We start from the raw sequence: 26,425 nt of genomic DNA, 5'->3' as shown, positions 1-26,425 counted from the left end.
GATTTGTGCTTCCACGAAAAGGATTTTCAAGCTGTTTCCAGGAGCAATTTCAGTGAAAGAGGGGGTCATATAAGTACACTGGTTTTGAAAATTGTTGAAATCTGCATGTTTGAGAAGAATATACAGTAAGCTATAGTTGAAATGGAGATGGTTTACAGAGTGAATGTGGGTAGGATGTGCTCGGATTAGTACCTATTGGCGATTTTGCCTAACCCATCTGATCCTGTGGAAAGCCGATATGCGGGAAAGCTCAGAAAGGTCCTCTAGATCAGGGGTTTTCAACCCAGGGGGGCGCCAGCACCTGTCAAGGGGGGCGCGAGCATCAATTAATTCAGAGACATTGCCTTGAAGATTTACGAATACGAGCTTTCAAATCTTCAGCCATCCGCTAGGGGGCAATCAGACTCCCGCTGTTAGGCGACAGTGAGAATGGTGTAAAATAATTTACGGTTAGTCATGTCAGAAATCCAACCATTGGCATGTTGTTATCTCAGAAACGGGCTCAGCCATCACACTGAATCAGGTAAGCTGGTTATATGTGTATGTTTCTTAATGCTACGCACTGGAAATGCAGCAAACAATATGTGAATGATGTTCGCGCACTTTGGGCACGCGAGTGAAATTAGACAAACTTGGGGGGGCGCATGTCCTAAAAGGTTGAAAACCCCTGCTCTAGATATTTGATCATTGGCTGCTTATCTCCAATATCTTGTAGTAAGTGGACTAAAGGCTATATTTACGGTCACATTATCCGTATTAGGATTTATGTTGTAAATCCAAATGTAAATGAACTTGTAATGAATGATTTATAGGGATTTAACAATCGATACAAATATGTGACGATTCAAATCGGTTCTGTAATGTATCTCTGAGGGGAACTGACTGTCTTTAGAAAAGTCTAGGTGGTATTTTCTTTTAATCTTGCCTCTGTTTAATGTATATTAATGTAGCAGCACTGCTTTGTTTACAGTGGCAACCAAGGAAACGCTGTATCACTGCTGTTCCATAAGCGCCACCTGCTGTCAGAGAGTGATATTGCATTTTAAATGAACGAGCACAGCCAAATTCTTAGTTTGTTTATATAAAGATATTTCTTTTATTTGTATTATTTATTTATTTGATTTGGGGTTTGTTTTAAAATTTCTATTCAGTTATATTATTCTACATATTTTACTTTCACAAAGAAATGTGCATCATTTTGTCCAAGCAATAATAAAAGGACACCTTTTCATTTATACTGTAATTTTAAATCTCATTATGGTAAAAAAAAAAAAAAAAGTCATGGTATGGTAAAAAAAGAAAGAAAGAAAAACGTATCGTGAAATCAGTCTCATGAGTTGACACACACATTATACATATTTTTTTGAACACAGCATGTTTGAATGCTATTTAAATTGTATATAATTTTTTACAATGTTTTTTTTCAAATTTTTATTTTTGAACACAGGATGTTTGAATACTATTCTTTGTCAACTTATTTAGTGTCCTTTGAGCCCAAACACTTTTTTGGTCACTCTAAAGCCTGAATAATGCTTCATAACATTGTTCTATCATCTGTTTCAGAGGCGGGTGAAGTAGTCATGGAGGTGAGGTAGTTACAGTAGAAGCAAGTGCTGTATAATCAGATGCACAACCGAAGAGCTTCTCTATTACCTGTCAGCGGAGCACTGCACTCATTCTGACAAGAGCAGCCGAGACAGAGCTGGGTTACGGCTCTTCAAAGTAAGAAGAGACGGCATCAAAACATGTTAGAGAGAGGCTCAGGAGAGGTGAAGACTCAAGTACCAGCATACCTCAGTTAATTATGCTTCAACTCTGCCATGACATCATTGCATTCAAACAAAATGTACTGTCTACCATATCTGCAATATCAGATCTAAATAAAAAGCAATAGTTTGTTACATACAGTAATCACACGTATGCAGGGTGTCCAATGTGAATACCGATAAAAAAAATAAAAAAAAACCCTTGACAGATATACTATAGGGTGTGTCTTTTCCTGTAGCTCAGGATTGTTTAGTGAATATTTTATGCTTGTGTAGTGTTAACTGAGCTCATGAATAATGCATTAGGTAGATTAGGTGAGAGAAGCATTGATAGCGCACAAGTTTTTCCATAAACAAATTAGTCTACGTACTATTCTTAAATGAGCGGCTCTTTAATGATTGCGGGCTTGACACGCTAGTAATTGGTACATATTACAAAGCTGTACTGAAGTCATTACTATCACTAATTGGTGCACACAGATGTCATGATCTTGCTTGTAAATCTTTATATATCTGGCCAAGTATAGACGTTGTCTCAAATAACTAGCACAGATCATGCCATTCTAGCCAGCAACAACACAAAGGCAATTTACAGAGCTTGCATTTCCAAGAGAAGCACACATCAATATGGCAATGGATCAATGTCTGCCGGTCGTCTTGTTGGATGTGCTTAATTAATGACCAAGCTGCCACATGTAATATCATTAGTGCATGATTTCCTTCTGTAAATTGGAGTATGATAGAAATAATATTAATTGAAGTGCCACTGTAACCCAATTCATCAGTAAATTTGCTTCCTAAACTTCAAATGCTGAATATGAGGGCAAACTGTATATGTTTGTCATATAAATATCCCCATTCTAATAAGATAAGGCCACTGCTTACATAATTCAAAGTGAGACATAGACGAGGATAAGAATCTTTTTCCATGAAATCTATATGCATTGAAGCTCTGTGTGATGTAACCCTGTTATTAGTTGATTTTTGCCTTGAGAAGCAGAGGGAAATGAAGCAAGATGATAATTGCCTTTCAGACTGATGAATCAATGCTCTGCAGCTCCTCACAAGGATTTTTTTCCCCTCTTCCTGATATAGATAAGTCACATGAACATGATACCACTGCTCTGAAAGATAAAGCCGGTAGTTACGGATAAACTGTCAACAGTAGTCAGTACTGCCTTTAGAAACATTGTTTGTCAGTCAGGGAGAAACAATTATCTATTGCTGAGAAATCATGCAAACTGGATGAGCATTGGAAACATGCCAATCTCCTTCTCAAAAGTAGGCTGACTGTATATCACAGAGTGATACATAAACTCTTTTGATGAATAAAACTTGTGGTTTTTATTTCAGTAACAAAAGTTACTACAATGAATTCTGGATGTAGTATCATTTAAATAACATAATGCATGAATATGGTTATCAATTAGTATAATTTATTCAAAAGGTGTAAAGTTGACATCAAATGTGTCCTCAGCATCAAAATTAAGTGAACATATATATATATATATATATATATATATATATATATATATACACACAGTGAGGTCAATAAGTATTTGATCACCCTGTGATTTTGCAAGTTCTCTTACTTAGAAATCATGGAGGGGTCTACAATTTTCAGCATAGGTGCATTTCCACTGTGAGAGACAGAATCTAAAAATAAAAATCCGGAAATCACATTGTATGATTTTTTAACAATTTATTTGTGAATTACTGTGTCAAATAAGTATTTGATCACTTGCTTATCCGCCAGATTTCTGACCCTCAAAGACCTGTTATTTTGCTTTTAAATAGTCCAGCTACACTCTGCTCATGATTCTAAATTAGTAGCAACTGTTTGAGGTCGTTAGCTGTCATAAAGACACCTGTGCACCCCACAATCAGCCAAAGTCTAAGTAGCAACATGGGCAAAACCAAAGAGCTGTCCAAAGACACAAGAGACAAAATTTTAGACCTTCACAAAGCTGGAAAGGGCTACGGGGCAATTGCAGCTTGGTGAAAAAAGAACAACTGTTGGAGCAATTGTCAGAAAATGGAAGAGGCTAATGATGACTGTCAATGTACCTCGGACTGGGGCCCCACAGAAGATCTCTCCTCGTGGGGTATCAATGATGCTAAGAATGGTGAAGAATCAGCCCAGAACTACACGGGAGGAGCTGGTCAATGCCGTGAAGAGAGCTGGGACCATCGTTTCCAAGGCTACTATCAGTAATACACTAAGACGTCATGGTTTAAAATCTTGCATCGCACGGAAGGTTCCCCTGTTTAAGTCAGCCCATGTCCAGGCCCGTCTGAAGTTTGCCAGGGACCATCTGGATGATCCAGAGGAATCATGGGAGAAAGTCCTGTGGTCAGATGAGACCAAAGTAGAACTTTTTGGTCTTAACTCGCCGTGTTTGGAGGAAGAAGAATGATGAGTATCATCCCAATAATACCATACCTGCAGTGAAGCATGGGGCTGGAAGCATCATGCTCTGGGGATGTTTTTCTGCACAGGGGGCAGGACGACTGCACTGTATTAAAGAGAGGATGAACGGGGCCATGTATTGTGACATATTGGGCAAAAACCTCCTTCCCTCAGTCAGAGCATTAAAGATGGGTCATGGCTGGGTCTTCCAACATGACAATGACCCAAAGCACACAGCCAGGAAAACCAAGGAGTGGCTCCATAAGAAGCATATCAAGGTTCTGGAGTAGCCTAGCCAGTCTCCAGACCTAAATCCAATAGAAAATCTTTGGAGGGAGCTGAAACTCCGTGTTGCTCAGCGACAGCCCAATTATAAACGCAACACTTTTGTTTTTGCCCCCATTTTTTATGAGCTGAACTCAAAGATCTAAGACTTTTTCTATGTACACAAAAGGCCTATTTCTCTCAAATATTGTTCACAAATCTGTCTAAATCTGTGTTAGTGAGCACTTCTTTTCCGAGATAATCCATCCACCTCACAGGTGTGGCATATCAAGATGCTGATTAGACAGCATAATTATTGCACAGGTGTGCCTTAGGCTGGCCACAATAAAAAGGCCACTCTAAAATGTGCAGTTTTATCACACAGCACAATGCCACAGATGTCGCAAGTTTTGAGGGAGCGTGCAATTGGCATGCTGACTGCAGGAATGTCCACCAGAGCTGTTGCCCATGAATTGAATGTTCATTTCTCTACCATAAGCCGTCTCCAAAGGCGTTTCAGAGAATTTGGCAGTACATCCAACCGGCCTCACAACCACAGACCACGTGTAACCACACCAGCCCAGGACCTCCACATCCAGCATCTTCACCTCCAAGATCATCTGAGACTGCTGCAACAATCAGTTTGCATAACCAAAGAATTTCTGCACAAACTGTCAGAAACCGTCTCAGGGAAGCTCATCTGCATGCTCGTCGTCCTCATCAGGGTCTCGACCTGACTGCGGTTCGTCGTCATAACCGACTTGAGTGGGCATGTTTGGGATGCTCTGGTTCGGCGTATACGACAGCGTGTTCCAGTTCCTGCCAATATCCAGCAACTTCGCACAGACTTTGAAAGGAAGTTATCAACTCTATGCGAAGGAAATGTGTTGCACTGCGTGAGGAAAATGGTGGTCACACCAGGTACTGACTGGTTTTCGGACCCCCCAATACAGTAAAACTGCACATTTTAGAGTGGCCTTTTATTGTGGCCAGCCTAAGGCACACCTGTGCAATAATCATGCTGTTTTATGAGCATCTTGATATGCCACACCTGTGAGATGGATGGATTATCTCGGCAAAGAAGTGCTCACTAACACAGATTTGTGAAAAATATTTGAGATAAATAGGCCTTTTGTGTACATAGAAAAAGTTCTTTGAGTTCAGCTCACGAAAAATGGGGGCAAAAACAAGTGTTGCGTTTATAATTTTGTTCAGTGTATATATACACACTGTTCAAAAGTTTTAAAATCAGAATTTTTTTGTTTTTGAAAGTCTTTTATTTGAATAAAAATACAGTAAAAACAGAAATATTGTGAAATATTATTACCATTTAAAATAACTTTTTTCTATTCAAATATATTTTAAAATGTAATTTAATCATGTGGTTCCAAAGCTGAATTTACAGCAGTTATTACTACAATCTTCAGAGTCAGAAATCTTTCTAATATGCTGATCTGATGCTCAAGAATTCCTTTCTTTTTTTAATTATCATCGATGTTGAAACCACACAACCTGATATTGCAGAGTGCGACGTGTTCCTGGGTCAACATCTTTGTTGACCCTGGAACAACATTGTGATTAACCAATCAGATTTCAAGAACCAGTTTATAATTTTTGTGAAGTTTAGGATTACAATCAGTGTTTGGTGCCTGTACATCAGTGTAATTCATCTATCAGTTCCTATGATTTTAGGGATTAATCATGGGTAAGGTTAGGTTTAGGTGTAGGAATATGGTTAAGATTATGACAAATTACTACATTATTACAAAATATGTTGACCCAGGAACACGTCTAACTCTGCAGAATCAGGATGTGCGTTGAAACCAGCTGTGCTTCTTAATATTTTTGAGGAAACAGATACATCTTAGCATTTGTTGATGAATGAGAAGTTTAAAAGAGCTGCATTTATTCAAAACCTTTACAAGATTATAAATGTCTTTACTTTTAATAATTTTAATGAATAAAATATTAATTTACAATTATTAATATATATATATATATATATATATATATATATATATATATATATATATATATATATATATATAATATCAGCTTTAGATGTCACTAGTTAATAGCCTTGCAGCCTGACAAATGGATTTATATAATATGAGATCGTAAAATTGGCATGCATGATAATTACAAAAGAACTAGCGAAATGCTATTTCATACAGAATTTGTTTAAGTAAAGCTTGTTACACTGTAAAATGTCCACAATCATTTGATATCAATTACCCATACCAAAGTACCACAGTAATCATCAGCTGCCATCACTGCACCATGGTGCATGCATGGTACTACCACAGTGCTTTTTGTAAGGCTTCATAGTAAACTTGTAGAGATGGTTTTTAAAAGCAGATAGACTATTGGTTGTCATGTAGTCAGCCAAGGGTTCTTCCTCTTCATTACTCCTAAGTGCGACTCTGTTTGTGTTTTCATTGGATAATGACACCAGGGGCCTGTACCATGATGGTGGCTAAACAAACTCAGGGTTACAGGATTAGTTTTGAGTTGACAAAACCAAACCAGTTCAATCCGGCTTTGTTGGTACTATGAAGCTGATCATCAACTTTCTCTGTCAACTCAGGCTTGATCCTGAGTTAATGGAGCTCGTGCACATGAAAGTGTGACATCAGTAATGAGCAGCCTTGAAACTGGGATTCACTTCTCGTGAGAGAGTCAGTGCGAATTCACTACCAAAGATTAAAAGATTGAACAATATGAAGAATTTAAACACATTTACACAGCAAGATGAAACAATCGATCCATTAAAGAGGAAAACTTATCTTACCATATAAGTGCAAGTAAAATTTGTAAAGTTTATAATATTTATAGATATAAGAACACTTAAAAATTGAAACTCATATGTAGTCATTGTGCCGTCCTCGATATGTTAACTTAATATCCTGACAGCCAGCTAAACTTTTTCCCCACACCAAGACTCTGAAGATTAATTCTTAGTTCCACAGGTTTATTGGAGTTAAGGAGTTAAGGAAAATAGTGAAACTGCAACACACAAAAGAGCAATGACAAATTACACATGAATAAAGGCTACTTTGCACAATTACTGTTACATATTTGTTTGTACTCATTTAACACTAATAAAGAAATACATGTGAATTACATTCTGGTCATTAAACCATCTTTACCGTGTAGCTCATAACAAATGAACACGTGAGAGCTAGCATATGCGTGCTGAAGTGAGTTCAAACCATCGGCAGATTACACTCTACAAACTTACAATTATTGTCAAAAATAACGAATAATACTTCCAGAATAATCTCACAAAACAAAGTATACATACCGACGATGCTACGTCAGAAATGAGAAGTAGACAGATGCGATTGAAGCGCCATGAAAATAAACTTGAGCAAACCGCTGAAACGCGCATGAAGAGCGTGAGTAATACTTCCCAACTACGGATCGCGTAAAAGGACATTTAGCACAGCGCGATCTTAAAGTGACCATGACCTAAATACAAACACATATGAAATGCATATTCCTGGAACACCTTAGAACTCTGGAATGCTGACAAAAGGTAAAGCATGTTAATGAAACTTTAAACTTAATGCTTATTTAAGTTTTCTTACTCATAACAAAACACTCCCCGCCTGACGTGGACACACGTCACCCCACAGTCCATGCACAGTCCATTTTCTTTCCTTTTTTTTTTTTTTTTAAACAGTCCATTTACTAAACAGTCCATTTACTGTGCCTCTGGAGGTAGAAGGAGAACTATTTCATTGACTGGCCTGAGAAAGAGGCTAGTCCCGCCTGGTTTGATGATCTTCACCTCAACCTGGCGCACTTTCCCATCTTTGCTAGGGAAGGCCTGAGTAATCAGTCCAAGAGGCCATTCATTCCTAGGTGCTTGGCTGTTCTTAAGGAGAACAATGCTTCCAGACTGAATGTTTGGCTGAGTGGACTGCCATTTTTTGCGGGCCTGCAGTGTTGGGAGGAATTGTTTCCTCCAGCGGTCCCAGAAGGTGTTGGACAGGTGCTGAACCTGCCGCCACTGGGACTTGTAAAGGTCTGCAACTCCAAACTCACCAGCAGGAGCAGGAACAATGTTCGTCTTTTGTGTGAGAAGAGCAGCTGGTGTAAGTATGAACGAGTCATCAGGGTCCATAGTCACTGGAACAAGTGGCCTGGCGTTGATGATCGCTGCAACTTCTGCCATGAAAGTCACCAGCACTTCGTGGGTGAGCTTGTCTTTCAGCTGGAGGAACATTGCGTCCAGAATCCTCCTAGCCAGTCCTATCATTCTCTCCCATGATCCACCCCAATGGGATGCATGTGGGGGATTAAAAGACCAGATGCAACCCTTGTCCGAGAGGTAAGTCTTTACAGCAGTGCTGTCAATGTTTGAGGCTATCTTCAGTTCCTTACAGGCGCCAATGAAGTTTGTGCCACGGTCGGAACGAATGTATTTGACCGGCCCACGTATTGAAAGGAAGCGCCGTAGCGCATTGATGAAGCTAGAAGTGTCGAGGGATTCTATGACTTCAATGTGCACAGCTCTTATGCTCATGCACGTAAAGATCACTGCCCACCTTTTACTTTGAGCGAAGCCGCCTCTGGTCTTGCGTGAGGAGATGTTCCATGGGCCGAACACATCAAGACCCACGCTGGAGAACGGAGGATCTGTTGAGAGACGATCGGCTGGCAGGTTAGCCATTTTCTGGATGCTGAGTGGAGCTCTGAGCCTTCTGCATGTTATGCATTGGTGGATGATGCTGCTTACTCTTTTCTTCCCTCCGACTATCCAAAAGCCAGCTGAACGGACCGCCCCCTCAGTAAAGTGACGGCCTTGATGATGAATTTGCTCGTGGTGGTGTCTGATGAGCAAAGTGGCGATGTGATGCCGGCCAGGAATAATCAGGGGAGTCTTTTCACTCTGATTGAGACTTGAATGATGAAGACGGCCTCCAACTCTGAGAAGGCCGTGTGCGTCAATGAACGAGTCCAGATTTCTGAGAGGGCTTGTTTTTGGCATCCTTTCCTGTTTTAGAATGCACTTTATCTCTTGGCTGTAGACTTCCTGTTGAACTGCTTGGATGATTACAGTTGACGCTTTCTCGAATTCCTCAACTGTGAATTCAGCTTTGCAGTAATGCCAGCCCTTGCATGCTCTGTTCTCTCTGTGAGCTGTCTTGAAATGACAGGCTATGTGAACGAGGCGAGTGACTGCACGAGTTAATGACTTCCAGGTAGAGAACTTAGCAAAGCGTTGTGAATCCAGTTGCTTGTTTGAGGCTGTAGTGCTTAAGGCAGACACCAGAGGGCGGATGTCTGGGTCTGTGCTCGGGTCAACAAGGTCATAAGTGCTTGCAGAAATGCTGGGCTCCGGCTTGGAGAGAAATTTGGGCCCACTTAGCCAGTTGGTGTGTTTCAGTTGGCCAGCAGGGACGGAACGCGTTGCGTGATCTGCAGGGTTCAGGTCTGTTGACACGTAGCGCCACTGGTCTGGTCGGCAAGATCTTCGGATGCGTAACACCCGGTTGCTGACATAGACATAAAAGCGCCTGGTCTCATTGCAAATATAGCCCAAGACTACTTTACTGTCTGAATAGTAGGTTACGGCATCAAGCTGTAGGTCTAGTTCTGCTGAGACCAGGTCTGCTAACTCAACAGCAAGCACTGCTGCGCAAAGTTCAAGTCTTGGCACTGTGTGTTCAGGGCAGGGGGCCAGCTTGGCTTTGCCCATTACAAATCCACTCTGGTTGTTGCCATTACTGTCTGTCACCTTCAGGTAGCACACAGCACCGATAGCTTTCACTGACGCATCACAGAACACACACAGTTCTCTTCTTACTGCTGCTGACGGTGAGGTTTCTGTGTAGCGCCTTGGGATGGAAAGCTCAGCGAGCTCGGACAGAGAGGCTCTCCATGACGTCCAGGCATCTTCCATGGCTGGAGGTAAGGGCGCATCCCAGTCACCATTCTCCACCGTGAGCTCTCGCAGGATAGCCTTGCCTTGGATTGTAACGGGCGCAACAAATCCAAGTGGGTCGTAGAGTCTATTGATTGTGGATAAGACACCCCGCCGGGTGTAGGGCTTGGTCTCACTAGAGACATTAAAAAGGAAACAGTCTGTCTTGAGATTCCAGTCAAGCCCGAGGCTGCGCTGCAACGGCAGCGCGTCTGTGTCAAGGTCAAGGTCTTTGAGGTCACTCGCGTGGTCACTGGATGGAAAGGCGTCCATGACTTCTTTGTTGTTCGCTGTAATCTTGTGAAGTCTCAGATTTGACTTGGAGAGCACATCCTGAGTCCTTTTTAACAGGCTGATAGCAGCTTGAACTGTGGGCAGGGACTTCAACCCGTCATCGACATAGAAGTCATGCAACACGAAGTGTTGCACATCTGGGTCGACGTGGAACTCGTTGCCTTGAACAGACTTGTGTAGACCATGAATAGCCACTGCAGGTGAAGGGCTATTGCCGAAGACGTGGACGTTCATCCGGTAATCCACGGTGGCTTTGGAGAGGTCATTGTCCTGGAACCAGAGAAAGCGTAAGAAGTTACGGTCTTTCTCTCTTACCCGGAAGCAATAGAACATCTGTTCTATGTCGGCTGTGACGGCGATGGCCTCTCTTCTGAACCGAATCAGCACTCCCAGTAGTGTGTTATTCAGGTCAGGACCCGTTAACAGCACGTTGTTGAGTGACACGCCGTTGTATTGGGCACTGGAATCGAATACCACACGGATTTTCTTAGGTTTTTTCGGATGATACACCCCGAACGTTGGTAAGTACCACCTTTCTTCATCCGAACTGAGAGGGGGGGCTAACTCTGCATGACCGTTCCGAAACATGTTGCCCATGAAGGCGAGAAAGTGGTCTCTCATCTCAGGCTTTTTCTCAAAGTTACGCTTGAGAGACATGAGACGCCTCAGCGCCTGTGGCCTATTGTCTGGGAGCCGTGGGCGTGGACTCTTGAAGGGTAATGGTGCCACCCAACTGTTATTTGGGTCTTTTTGTAGTCCTTCATCCATTATCTCCATGAACGTTGAATCTTGAATGGAGGGAGCCACCTGGTTGTCATCCCTGGTCCGCCTGAACACTGTGCATCCAAGGTGGTCGGTTTCACAAATAGGCTGGTCCTCAGGATACGCTGGAGGCTCACTGATGACCTGGGTGTCGCTGAACCTCTCCTTCACATGGAACACGTTGGGGCACGCGTCAAAGAGAGTGGGCCGTTGCAGCTCTGTGGTGTTCGTATGGAACGTGCTAATTGTAAGTGGCCTGTGAACATTACCTAGGCACACATTTCCAACAATGACCCACCCCAGGTCTAACTTCTGTGCGTAAGGCAGGTTGTGAGGGCCATTCACCTGTTTGCGGACTTTATGCACTCTGATAATGTCTCGTCCTAAGAGAAGCATAATGGGGGCTTGCGGGTCAATGTCTGGGATGAGGTGTGCCACTGACTTTAGATGAGCATGATGAAGAGCTACTTCGGGGGTTGGAATCTCCTCTCTGTTGTTCGGTATGTCGTTACATTCTATGAGGCTTGGCAACGGGATGCGAACAGCTCCATCCAGAGACTCCACTTCATAGCCACTGGCCCTTCTGCCTGCTGATGGCTTCACTCCGGCACATGTTCTCAGTGTGTAAGGAGAGCTTGGACTTTGGTCGTTGAACATGTCGAAGAACTGTGAGCGAACCAGTGACCTGTTGCTCTGCTCATCCATGATCGCATACAGTTTCACGGCTTTTTCTCTGTGGCCGACTGGGAACACTTTGACGAGGCATATTTTCGAGCAGGAGCGGTCTGTGAGTTCCCCTCCGCAGACTTTCGTGCATTTGTTGGTGACCTGAGACTGCGGTGAAGCTTCATCCTCCTCCCCGCCGTGCTCAGCAGTAGGGCCAGCCCTCTGATGCCAGGGTGCAGGTCCAGGGTGAAGCGCTGTGTTGTGCCTGTCGCTCTTACATTCAAAACACTGGACATTGAGTTTGCAGTTCTTTGCTATGTGAGACGAGGAAGAAAGACATTTAAAGCACACATTGTTCTCTTTAAGGAGTGTTTTGCGCTCTTCAATGGGCTTCTCTCTGAATGCACGGCACTTACGGAGAGGGTGTGGCTTTTTATGCAACAGACACAGTTTGTCGCCTTCGTTGGATTTTGTTGGAGGCTCACCCGTGTCAGATGTGGCTCTGGGTGACACCTCTGTCTTGTGGACGGAGACTTCCCGCTGTCTGGTGGGCTTCCACGCTGTCTTCTCTGTTCTGGGGGCCATGTCTGTGTTGCTGATGTGACTGAAGCTTGGGTCATTTGCGATGCGAGCCTGCTCGCTGACAAAATCAACAAAGAAGCCAAAGGGAGGATAGATCACATGGTTTTGACGCTTGTAGGCTGCACCAGCTATCACCCACTTGTCCTGGAGACGAGGTGGGAGTTTCTGTACAATTGGGTTGACGCCTCTCGACGTGTCCAGGAAAGCCAGGCCTGGTAAGTCTCCTTCAGCTTTAGCAGCCTGCAGTTCCATTAGCAGATCACCCAGCTTTGTCAGGTTAGATCCATCTCGGTTTACTATTTTTGGAAAGCTGTTAATGCGTTTGAACAGAGCATTTTCTATTGCTTCAGCTGAGCCATATGTTTGCTCGAGCCTTTCCCATGCCATGGCCAGTCCTGCTTCTGGCCGATTGATGTGTATTGCTCTTATCTGCTCAATATGCTCTGCTGACTCCTTCCCGAGCCACTTTAGCAGAAGATCCATCTCCTCACTCGGTTCCAGGATAAGGCCTCTGATGGCAGTCAAAAAGGAACGCTTCCATGCTCTGTAGTTTTGGGGTTTGTCATTGAATTGAAGCAAGCCTGTAGCCACAAGCTCACGGCGGGCTAGATACCTGACAAAGTCATTTATGTATGAGCTGCCATCATTGTAGTCTGGCGGTATAGTATGGTGTGCGGGAGGAGGCTGGGTGTGATGATTTTGTGTTCTGAAGTGGTGTACTAGAGAAGCATGCTCAATGCTGGACTTGATGTGAGGTAGACAAACATCTCCAGGCGTCCTGTTGAATGGCTTGTGGCTGTCTTCGTATGTGCTGATGTAAGGCTGTTGTGAGATGAGACGATGTGTAGCAGTACTGTTCTGCTGCGGATAGAAGGGACTGGCTTCAGGCTTTAGTGGTGGAGGTGACACGTTGTGGTTAAGGACTGTCGCTGTCTTTGCTTGTATGTCACCGTTTTCACATGACTTAAGTTCTGAATCCCTTTCTTTTAGTTGATCAAGCACATACTGCCTTGTTCGTTGTGAGGCTTCTAAAGGAACAGAGTCTTTGTTCAGGTCACAACTATGTTTCTCGCTCTTTACATCAGCAGCAGCTTCAAGTGCCTCTGCTTCTGCAATGGCTGCTGCAGCCTCTTTTTTATGTTTTAGCATTTCTATAGACACTTCCAACTTAGCTTGTTGTAGCCTCAGATTAGCTTCCTCTTCAGCATAGCATAGGCGTGCCTTCGCTGCTTCGGCTCTCGCTCTTGCTCTGACTGCTGCAGACCCCGGTGACGATGAACTGGATCTCACTGAACAACATACTTGCGAGCATGTCCTTAACGATGCACTGTATGGGTCCTCCTGTGCTGCTGTATTTCCATGCAAACTCTCCTCTGTAGCCTGTAGCTCGGTGGCGCGCGCTGCTCCAGTAGCACTTGACTGTAGAGTATGGTCTGTTGCTCGTCCACTGGATGCGTGTGACGACGACATGTCGGCCAGCTTCCAACTTGTTCTGCTTTATCTCACTTGCTTGATAGCGTCGTTTCACTGTGCCGTCCTCGATATGTTAACTTAATATCCTGACAGCCAGCTAAACTTTTTCCCCACACCAAGACTCTGAAGATTAATTCTTAGTTCCACAGGTTTATTGGAGTTAAGGAAAATAGTGAAACTGCAACACACAAAAGAGCAATGACAAATTACACATGAATAAAGGCTACTTTGCACAATTACTGTTACATAGTTGTTTGTACTCATTTAACACTAATAAAGAAATACATGTGAATTACATTCTGGTCATTAAACCATCTTTACCGTGTAGCTCATAACAAATGAACACGTGAGAGCTAGCATATGCGTGCTGAAGTGAGTTCAAACCATCGGCAGATTACACTCTACAAACTTACAATTATTGTCAAAAATAACGAATAATACTTCCAGAATAATCTCACAAAACAAAGTATACATACCGACGATGCTACGTCAGAAATGAGAAGTAGACAGATGCGATTGAAGCGCCATGAAAATAAACTTGAGCAAACCGCTGAAACGCGCATGAAGAGCGTGAGTAATACTTCCCAACTACGGATCGCGTAAAAGGACATTTAGCACAGCGCGATCTTAAAGTGACCATGACCTAAATACAAACACATATGAAATGCATATTCCTGAACACCTTAGAACTCTGGAATGCTGACTAAAGGTAAAGCATGTTAATGAAACTTTAAACTTAATGCTTATTTAAGTTTTCTTACTCATAACAAAACAGTCATGTTTACAGCTATTGATTCTAAAACGTATTTATATTGCATATTATCTATGTTTATATTAATTTAAAATAAAAGCTTAATAATTACTATTAAATTAAGCTGTCTTGTGTAATGGATTAAGGGTATACTAATTATATAAATAATAAAAAATAATCATGTCTAAAAATCACATGATTTTATCTTTAAAAATGTTTTATGTAGCGTCCTTTAATTTGGAGTAAGAGAAACTGGAGGAGTGGCTTTATTGCGTCAGAGATGTGTCACTTTGCTTGAAGCTGATTGGTCAAATTTCAGATTGAGATCTCTAAACCAGAACATAACCTGCCCCGGAGCAGGTTAGCCGTGCAGCGTAAGATACCATGGCAACGAACACCGATTAAAGCCGAGCTACTTTCATAGTACCTAAAACCCAGGGTTGGCGGAAACTAAGCTGAAACATAGCTGGCTAGCCACCTAATCCGGCTTCATGGTACAGGCCCTAGAAGCTGGCAACAGTAACAATAACAAAAACAACCTACGAACCTGCCGACTTCACACTTATCAACCTCCAGAGAGAAAGAGAGAGTGCTATGGATCCAGTGTGAAATCCTGTGAAGATAACAAGAGAAAACTGTGCCAAGGACAGAGAGGGATGGGATAGGATAGAGCAGGACAGGACAGGAAAAAGTGATTGATAGGTGAGAGCAAAAAGCCTGATAAAAGGCTTAGGTGTGGAGAGCAGGAGACACGAGCGATGAAAGATGAGCGGTAGAGGGAGGAGAGCAAACATGGGAGAGAGGTGGAGAGACAAAGAACATCCCAGGAGCTCCGCTGATAGGCAACAGCACTTGTAATAAGGCAGGATTGCTCTAAGAAGCAGATGGCCCTGTGGCAGAGAGAGAGGGAGATATGGGCTAAACAGAAAATGATAATATCATGGAATCGCTGATAGCTCTCATTTCTCCCTCACCGCTGTCTGCACTATGCTGTCCTGGACTTCACAACTAGCTCAGACCACAGCTTTAGAGGAAAAGCAAATTGTACCTTATTAATTTTACCTTGAGAAAAAAACAGAAATAAAAAGACAAGAACACAAAACTTGCAACACAACACTAAAAGAGCTTTAAATTGCATTAAAATATTTGGTCACAATTTATTTTAAGGTTCAATTCTCGCTATTAACAAACCATTAATAAACTCCTAATTTGCTGCTTATTAATAGTTAGTAAGGTTGTTGTTAAGTTTAGGTATTGGGTAGGATTAGGGTTGTAGAAAAAGCTCATACAGTATATGTGCTTTATAATTACTAATAAACAGCCAATATGTTAATATTAGGCATGCTAATAAGCACTAATATTGAGAATTGGTCTCTGTACTAAAGTGTTACCAAATATTTTATAAGGTCAAATAAAGTTAATTTTTGACTTTCAATTATAATTTTTCATATCTAAACCTTTCAAAGATTTTGGGGTCAGTAAGTTTTTTTGAAATATTTTTACTTCAGTCTTCAGCGTCACATGATGCTTCAGAAATTATTCTTATATGCTGATTTGGTGCTCAAGAAACATTTATCATTATTATCAGTGTTCAAAACAGTGGTGCTGCTTAATATTGTTATGGAAAGGATTATACATTTGTTCTATTTCTAACAGAAAGTTAGAAGAACAGCATTTTTTAAATAGAAATACTTTCTAACAATTAGAAATATTGTATATGAATATTAATTCAAAATATTGTAATAACCTATCACTGTTATGATAAAAAATTTTTTTAAATCTTACTAAACTTTTCAATAGTATTGTAGGTCAACCAAGATTTTAGTTATATAGTTTATTAACTTTTTTAATATTTCTAAATGACAAATAATCTACAAAGTAACAGATGATCATATTCGTAATGCAACCTCTGCTCTCAACAGCACAACCATGCATTACACAGTCAATATAGCAATCTATACTACATCATGGGCTGTGGCATTAAATAAATGATAGAGATGAACAACATCACGCTTCTCCTTCAGTAGAGCAAGACTGATGGATGTCCTCAGGAGCTGCCTGTGGCTGTCATATTTCAACAGCTCCATACGAACCCTAATAACCATCCATTGGGAGAACATCATAAGACCCACACAACCTTGTCCTAAGGGTCCCTCCCCCACACACACACATCAGCTCCTTTGTTGTTCTTTGTGAATGAAGAAGGGATCAAAGCAGCGGATCTCTACGTGAAGGCGCCCCAGTCTCCATCAGAACCACTTGGCCGGTAATGGGCTTTCATCGGGGGGTGATAAGGTGAGAGCAGGATAGGACAGACGGGGGAGAAAGGGGGATAAGGAATTAGGAAAACGAGGGGGGCAGCAATTGATCAGCTGTCGTCTCCGCTTACTGTATGCTGGTGCTCCTTTCACAGGCTGATTTTTGACTGCGTGTTTTGAGTTTGAGCTCCATCAAGTTGATTCTTTATCGTCTGTTTCCTATCTTAAAAACTATTTTATACACTACCATTTTCGTTTCTATAACGTGTGAATATATCCCCTATAGCATTCTAAAACAAAACCAATCAGAGCGCCTTGTTATCACTAGTTTTATTTAGATTTCTCGAGTCTGCTTTTAGCTTATAGCCCATTAGCATCGGCAGCGCGGCTGCTGCTAATCTCGCTTACATTGCTAATACTTTATTCACACACATTACCATTGCTTTACTGTTACTTGCTTAAATGGCGGATTTGTGTCTACCTTTGAGTGCAGGCGAGGACACATTCGAGCTGCATTCGGTGCAACTGGAGCTGGAGGCCGTGGAGAAGCAGATCTGCGACCTGGTGGAGAAGCAGGCCCAGCTGAGAGAGCGGAGAGCCGTGCTGGAAACATTCCGGGTCTGATGCTCACAAGTCCAGGGTAAGTATACAGCACGCTGCTAACACGCCCACCACCTCTATTCCATGTGTTTCTCTGCACAGACCCTGTGCACCCAGGACGCGATCTTCCCAGATGTCCTTCACTCCGGCACCGGAACACCACGGACCCTGGGTGCACCAGCAGCGGAAGACGCGAGCCAGGCCCCGGGCGACGACCTCTCCCCCTCCGCCGCCTCCGTTCTTCGAGACCTCCACTCGGAACCGCTTCGCTCCCCTCCGCGATGACTCCATCATCCGGCACGTCCGTGCTACGTTAGCTGAAGGTGAAGTGCACACTCACTATTTCCCCGGTGCCCGTGTACTCGATGTTTCTGCGCAGATACCCGCGATCCTGATGGGCGATGAGAGCATCGGTGCTGTCATGCTGCACGTGGGGGTTAACGACACCAAGCTGCGGCAGACGGAGACACTGAAGAGGGACTTCAGGAGCCTGATCGAGACTGTACGAAGCACACCACCCGCGACGACGATCATGTCAGGACCGTTTCCAACGTATAGACAAGGACACGAAAGGTTCAGTAGACTTTTTGCTTTAAACGAATGGTTATTGTCATGGTGTAAAGAACAGAAACTGCTCTTTGTTAATAATTGGAATCTTTTCTGGGAGCGTCCTAGGCTTTTTCGTGCTGATGGCCTGCACGGAGTCGGAGCGGAACTCCTGTCGGACAACATCTCCGGGACGCTACGCTCCAGCTGACTAGTAAGCCAATTCTCAAATAACTACTATGATGACTTTTGTTCTACCCGCTTAAAAGATAGAAGTACTTGCGTTGTCCAATCTATACAGACTGTGTCTGTTCCTCGAATAGCGAGGTCAAAATATAAATTTAATGCAGGATCTAGAAAAAATCTGATCAAGAAACGCAAAATAAATGAACAAAAACTATTTTTAAAGCTTGGGCTCCTAAACATTACATCACTCGCACCCAAACCAGTTATTGTAAATGAAATGATCACAGATAATAATTTTGATGTACTCTGCCTGACTGAAACCTGGCTTAAACCAAATGAATATTTTGGTCTAAATGGGTCTACTCCACCAAGCTACTGTTATAAACATGAGCCCCGTCAGACTGGTCGTGGCGGCGGTGTGGCAACAATATATAGTGATATTCTCAGTGTTACTCAGAAAACAGGGTACAGGAGGTTTAACTCATTCGAAATACTTCTGCTCAATGTTACACTGTTAGATATGCAAAAGAAATCTCTCCTATCTCTTGCTCTGGCTACTGTGTATAGACCGCCAGGGCCATATACAGATTTCCTAAAAGAATTAGCAGATTTCCTCTCAGATCTATTAGTTAATGTTGATAAAGCGCTAATTGTCGGAGATTTTAACATTCACGTTGATAATACAAATGATGCGTTAGGACTTGCGTTTACTGACCTAATAAACAAAATGCAGCGGCTAGAGTTCTTGAAAATGTGATCATATTACAGTATTTTACAGTCTCTGCACTGGCTACCTATTAAAAGTTCCGTATCATTTACAAAATATTATTACTTGTCAATAAGGCCCTAAATGATTTAGCTCCTGCGTACCTAACTTGTCTTCTACCACACTACAATCCAACCCGCTCCCTAAGGTCGCAAAACTCTGGACCTTTGGTAGTACCTAGGATAGCAAAGTCCACTAAAGGAGGTAGAGCTTTTTCACATTTGGCTCCCAAACTCTGGAATAGCCTTCCTGATAACGTTCGGGGTTCAGACACACTCTATCTGTTTAAATCTAGAATAAAGACACATCTCTTTAGCCAAGCATTCACATAATGCATTTTATAATCTTGTACTGCAGTTATATCTGATCAAATGTACATTATTATTATTCTTTAGCTTGAACAAATCATTTTTGCTTCGATGGAACAGCAGCTACGCTAATTATGTCTCTATTTGTTTCTCTGTTTCTGCCACTGAATGAACATCCCGTGATAACTAGGAATTACAGAAGCTTCAGTCTGGATCCAACCCTTAAATGATCTGAGATGACCGAACACCTGAGAAAAGATCATGCCAACCCCTCAGAGGACCTCAGAGGAGGCCAATGCTCAGACAACATACAGAATTACAAAATTTTGCCATAAGTTAAATATATTAAGGTTCTGCAATATATAAATATAATGTGGAAACTTAATTTCCTGTAGAGCTGCTTTGCAACGATTTGTATTATAAAAAGCGCTATACAAATAAGCTTGAACTTGAATTTGAACAGGAAAATGTCTGATCCAACTGGGTAAGATGCACACTGGGCACAATCATCTCAATTTCAAAGTGGAACCATTTGAATGAGACCGCAGCCCACAATTCCAGCAACAGGATACAAGAACTTTCAACAAAAGCCTCTTTTTAGAAAACACAACATGGATTACAAAAAAAAATTTAGTGAGGACAATGAGTTATGAATGAAAATATACAATCAAAACCATAATGTAAACCTCATATCAGATTTTTCGATCCATAATGAGATGGTAAAATCCTGTTTTACTGTCGTTCTCTGGAACCGTTCAGTATAATTATTCAAAGCATTCATCACGCATGAACAAAGGCAGTTCAATGCCAATGCCCCACATACTTTTCAACATAACTGTCTCCTCCTGCTGATAACAAAACCATATTCTGGCAGCTCACATACCAGACCCATTCTGCAGTGACATATATGTGAACCTTGCCTCAAACTATTTAGGTACATATAGTCTGAGGCAAATGATGTCCTAGAAGGACAAGACAATGATTTAAACAGATACATTTTTATTGGATAGTTCACTCAAAAATAAACCTTCTGTCATTATTTACGCATGCTTATTCTTCATCTGCATTGCCAGAATTTTTTTTTTTAAATTGTTACTTTAGGGCCAACAGCTTGTCACTGAGGCAGTATCCTTGAAAGGGCAACTTTTGTTCCTTATTATACCTTAGAGTAGTATTATGTACCCTTACAGTACTAATGGACCACATATACAAAGATCCCCCTTTAAGGGTACTGACCTCCATCTGATGGACACTTTACAATCCCATGAGGCCATGGGAGAGGAGTTTTGATTGGCAGTGAAGTGAAGCAACTGACGCTGGTGCCAACATACATTTTGCACTTCTGGATTACATTTTATACTACACACACTCATACTACAGAACGTAATTTCTGAACAGTTTCTGAAGTAATTACTTATTGAAAAGAAGTGCCTAGATGCAGCCAAGCCTTTGTTCACCAACATTTGTTTGCACAACTTTTGACATTATTTCTTCCATAAAATTCAAAAGGGGAAATGTTGCAGAATGTCCAAGCTGCTCTTTTCTATACTGTGACAGTGGATGGTAATCAGACAGCTAAAGTCACTGCAATAAATAACCCATTTTTGTGTTTCATAAAACACGAGGCTGAGTAAATGACAGAGTTTTATTTTATTTCTCTAAATTACACACCTACTCAGGAAAAACTTCAAAAATCTTCAGATCATCAGATTCCCACCCAACCTTTCTGTTCCACGGAGATGATGTTGTCCTGCAGGTGTCACATCAATTTATTTTCCAATTTCCTGTCTGCTGAGATACCCTCTCGCTTTCTATCTCTCTACTGTCTGACTAAATGAAATATTGAGGGCTTTTTCTGCAGAGGAGCAAACTGGCCCGTTTTTACCCCATGTGAGCCAGACACTGAGGCGATCGTCTTGAACATCCGGCTCAAGTTCTGTAGTGCTCTGTGGCCCCACAACAACACACAATAAATCAATTAAGCATTTCATTAGAGCAGACGGCTATATCTCCAGCGAGCCGGTGCCCTGTGTATTGTAAAGGTGCACGGCGGTGGACCAGGTCAGACTAAAAACTAGAATGCCGATGTTGTCACAACCAAACAGCCTGACCCCTTACTCCATTCGTCACATCAAGGGGTCAGCGAGGCATGACAACCCCACACAACAGAAGGATCGTGTGACAGCGCAGCGAGTCTAAATGTATTCAGTTCTTCTCTCCCTCCCTCCAGAGGTCTATCCTCCGCTTCAGATCTGTCCAATGTCATGAGCAGAAGTATGCAAATGATATTCACAGTGTTCCCTTGTACTGTTCAGCGAGTCTGCTCTGCATATTCCAAACTGGAAATCTCTTCAGGTGGGATTGCACTCAAAAACCATGAGAAATTTCATACATGATAAACAAACTGCATATTTATTATTATTATTGTTAAAACACTAATTAGAAAAAGATGTATCCACTGATCTAAATTATATCCTGGTAGAAAACATATGTTCATTAATTTCTCCACAAATCATACCATTCAACAAGCACAAAATAAGAGCTTTTTAAATTTTAAATTTTAAGCATAAACCAGTGGCAAAATGATTATATTACAAGTGAAAATCCTCCCCAATCTCCATCTAGAGTTCCATACCTCTTTCTCATGCAGAAACGTCAGGTAGGAGACGAGAAGGCAGAGCGTGTCAGCAGAATCAGCAGTGCGCACGCAGCAGTCTATTCCACTCTGATGTGATAGCAGCATGTGAGCTGCTTTAGCTCTCTCAGCTATTGTTACAGCTGCCAGCTCTGCACTGAGCATGCTCCAAACACCAATCTGCTCACCGTTGGCATGGGAACCACTCAAGCACAGACCTCACTAAAAAGGACCTCCCTGATGTACGTTCTCTCTTTCCCCCCACCTGTCCTCTCGAGGGGGTTTTCCTTGTTTTTGCATCTGTAACCCTGTGAACCGAAGCAAAGCTTCACAGACGAGAATAAATTGATGTGAAACATCCACTCATGAAGTTAACGGAGCAAGGCAGTTGTAACTGTAGCTCTAACATCATTGTCTTCTGTCTTGAGTTTGATACAGTGAAAGTCAGTTTAATCCAAATCGTAATGTTATGAAGAAGAAACTGATTTGACACAATCAGAATTTGAACATAAAAAGTAAAGAATTGCTTACCACACTGAGTCGGTACTCTGCAGGAATCTCCAAAAACCAGCTAGTGAAATAGCAAGTTTAACAAGTTTGTCTAGCTGTTCATTTTGTTTATTTATTTTAAAATAATTAAAAATAAATTAAAGTCTAAAAAAAAACAAAATATTATATTTAATAAAATAAATAAATAAATATAAATGGAAAAAATATTTATAAATTAAACGTATTTAAAAAAGTATAAAAAAATAAACAAATACCAATAAAAGCTAAATAAATAGTTTATCTGTGTTTTTAATTTATATTTATTTATTTATTTTAAAATATCTAAAATTACATAAAAAGTTAAATAACTAAATAAATAAATGCATGTAAAACTACCTAGTTATTTTGTTATATTTATTTAAAATAAATATATATTAATATCTATCTAAAATTAAATAAATACAAATATTAATAATTAAAGCTAGTTTATAGCTTTTTAATATTTATTTATTTAAAAAAATAAATTAAAGTCTAAATAAATAAACTTCCAAAAATAAATAAAACTAGTTTAGGTTATTTATTTATTTTAAAATATCTAAAATTACATAAATAAATAAATACATGTTAAATACATACTATTTTTGTTATAATTGTTTAAAATAAATATCTATTAATATCTATATAAAAATAAATAAATACAAATCTAAATAAATAAAGCTAGTTTGTCTAGGTTTTTAATATTTATTTATAATATTTGTTTTAAACCGTTTGAAAAATAAATGAAAGTCTAAATAAATAAACAAATAAATAAATTTAAAAAATTATTTGAAAATTTAAATTTAAAAATAAAAAATCTAAATAAAACTTAAAAATTATAATAATACCCATCTAAAACTAAATACAAATCTAAATAAATAAGCTAGTTTATACATTAAATTTCTACAAATCTAAATAAATAACTCAATTACAAAGCACGGGCAGTAATCTCTACTGGAACGCAGTAACAGGATTGTACTGCATTCCTCAGCATTCCCATGAGAGGGCTTTCAAAGCATATTGGCTGTGCTGTGTAATTACAGTATGTTGTGTGAGGGGTTGTCGTGGCTGGGCCATATGGAGAGAGTTAATCCTCCGTGTTACCGCACATGCTTCTCAGCTCCTCCAGCGATCAGAGCGCTAAACAGACATCAGCTGAGTCTGTCAAGCCCCGTCAGTCTGCTGTAACCCTGCACACTGGATCTCTGGGACTCAGGGCTGCAGCAGGTTAAGGAAGGGATTTCCTCTTTGCCTCTGTCATACCTCAGTGATCTACTGGGATCACGTGCAGGAGGTCGGCGACCGATGCATTATCAGCATTTGATACAGAGCTCCCTGAAGAGACTCAAATTTACTATTAGCTTTTGTTTCAGAGCTTCTAGCCTTTCATTAGCTAAAGTGACACTTTGAACAGCTTATTTTATTTTTTATTGTGTAATTTATCTTTATTAATCATGATATGTATCTCTTCAGCATTTTAATAGCTAACCGCACTTGTGATGGGATCAAAATAAAATCACAGGTCCCTGTGGTTCAGTTGGGGTTGGTTTAATACACTACAGCCAGTAATAGCTTCATCCATTAGCTTGAATGCTTCTCCAGAGGGCCGGATTTATATAGTCTATTTATAAGCAGCGGCACACAGTGAAACAATAGAAGCAATATGGTGAGCGAAACATATCATCTGATTCACACTGAAACACTACTAAATTTTTGTATAGCTTCAATTACAAACACAAACATACATTTTTGGGATATTTATCAGCAGGGCTATGTTATTCTTAAAAGTACCATGGAGTACCATCTAAAAACCATGAATTTTAGTATTAAAATTGAGCGTTTCTTTAACTATGGACAATTCTGGCCCTGTGGACATTTAGAAAATAAAGTCATTTAATACACACTTTTCACCCTCTCTTCACTTTTTCCTTAAGTATCACGAGTTTTTCACTACAGCATTATTTCTACCACCTTTCAAATTTTGTTTTGTGGTTAATAATATTCTACAATGGAAATGACAATGGAGATTATATTCATAAACTTTTTGGAATAAACTGTCCAACTCCTCTGTCTTGTGAAAGCTAATCCCATAGCTAGCATTATATACATCTCAATACACCCTAATATTTTTTTCACATCTTTACAGTGGTCAAACTTTTTACGTTTTATCAAAAATTATGTTATATATTAAACATATGTAACAATTCATAATTTATGATGGAATTATTGGTCTGGAACAAGAGTAAAACAACAACAAATCTATATAAAATATAATATGCACTACTGTATATACTGTATATATACTAAACACTATGAGATTAGCTTTAGTAAGTCAAATGAGTTGGACATTTTATGAAGTAGAAATTATTAGAAATAGAAATCTTTTGTAGCATTATAAATGTTATTGCTGATGACTCCTTGCTAAACAAAAATATTTATTTATTTAAAATGAACTACTTACCCCAAGAATGAGTGGTATACTAGTGCATCTATATACAGGTGCTGGTCATAAAATTAGAATATCATGAAAAAGTTGATTTATTTCAGTAATACCATTCAAAAAGTGAAACTTGTATATTAGATTCATTCATTACACACAGACTGATATATTACAAATGTTTATTTCCTTTAATTTTGATGATTATAACTGACAACTAATGAAAGTCCCAAATTCAGTATCTCAGAAAATTAGAATATTGTGAAAATGTTCAATATTGAAGACCCCTGGTGCCACACTCTAATCAGCTAATTAACTCAAAAACCTGCAAAAGTCTCAGTCTAGTTCTGTAGGCTACACAATCATGGGGAAGACTGCTGACTTGACAGTTGTCCAAAAGACGACCATTGACACCTTGCACAAGGAGGGCAAGACACAAAAGGTCATTGCTAAAAAGGCTGGCTTCACAGAGCTGTGTCCAAGCACATTAATAGAGGGGCGAAGGGAAGGACAAGATGTGGTGACAACTAATGAAAGTCCCAAATTCAGTATCACAGAAAATTAGAATATCAATTAAGACCAATGCAAAAAAAATTATTTTTCGAAATGTTGGCCAACTGAAAAGTATGAACATGAAATGTATGAGCATGTACAGCACTCAATATTTAGTTGGGGCTCCTTTGGCCTGGATTACTGCAGCAATGCGGCGTGGCATGGAGTCGATCAGTCTGTGGCACTGCTCAGGTGTTATGACAGCCCATGTTGCTCTGATAGTGGCCTTCAGCTCTTCTGAATTGTTGGGTCTGGCGTATTGCATCTTCCTCTTCACAATACCCCATAGGTTTTCTATGGGGTTAAGGTCAGGCGAGTTTGCTGGCCAATCAAGAACAGGTATACCATGGTCCTTAAACCAGGTACTGGTAGCTTTGGCAGTGTGTGCAGGTGCCAAGTCCTGTTGGAAAATGAAATCTGCATCTCCATAAAGTTGGTCAGCAGCAGGAAGCATGAAGTGCTCTAAAACTTCCTGGTAGACGGCTGCGTTGACCTTGGACCTCAGAAAACACAATGGACCAACACCAGCAGATGACATGGCACCCCAAACCATCAATGACTGTGGAAACTTTACACTGGACCTCAAGCAACGTGGATTATGTGCCTCTCCTCTCTTCCTCCAGACTCTGGGACCTTGATTTCCAAAGGAAATGCAAAATTTACTTTCATCAGAGAACATAACTTTGGACCACTCTGCAGCAGTCCAGTCTAG

General features: G+C 40.7%; 1 protein-coding gene across 2 annotated transcripts in view; it reads right to left on the bottom strand.

Moving 5' to 3' along the window:
- The window catches only part of LOC306876639 (uncharacterized protein), a 55,643-nt gene that overhangs the window by 21,926 nt on the left and 7,292 nt on the right, over positions 1-26,425 (bottom strand). The window contains exon 1 of one of the 2 annotated variants that reach the window (XM_079427968.1): positions 22,200-22,309. The exons of the other annotated variant lie outside the window; for it this stretch is intronic. The gene's annotated coding sequence lies outside the window, so the exon portion shown is untranslated. Of the gene's footprint in view, positions 1-22,199; positions 22,310-26,425 lie in introns of those variants that run through there. 2 annotated transcript variants of the gene reach the window in all.

Source organism: Barbus barbus (genome assembly GCF_936440315.1).
Source record: "Barbus barbus genome assembly, chromosome: 11".
Classification (NCBI taxonomy): domain Eukaryota; kingdom Metazoa; phylum Chordata; class Actinopteri; order Cypriniformes; family Cyprinidae; genus Barbus; species Barbus barbus.
The sequence above is the reverse complement of the archived record's forward strand: the minus strand, read 5'-3'. Positions and strand labels throughout refer to the sequence as shown.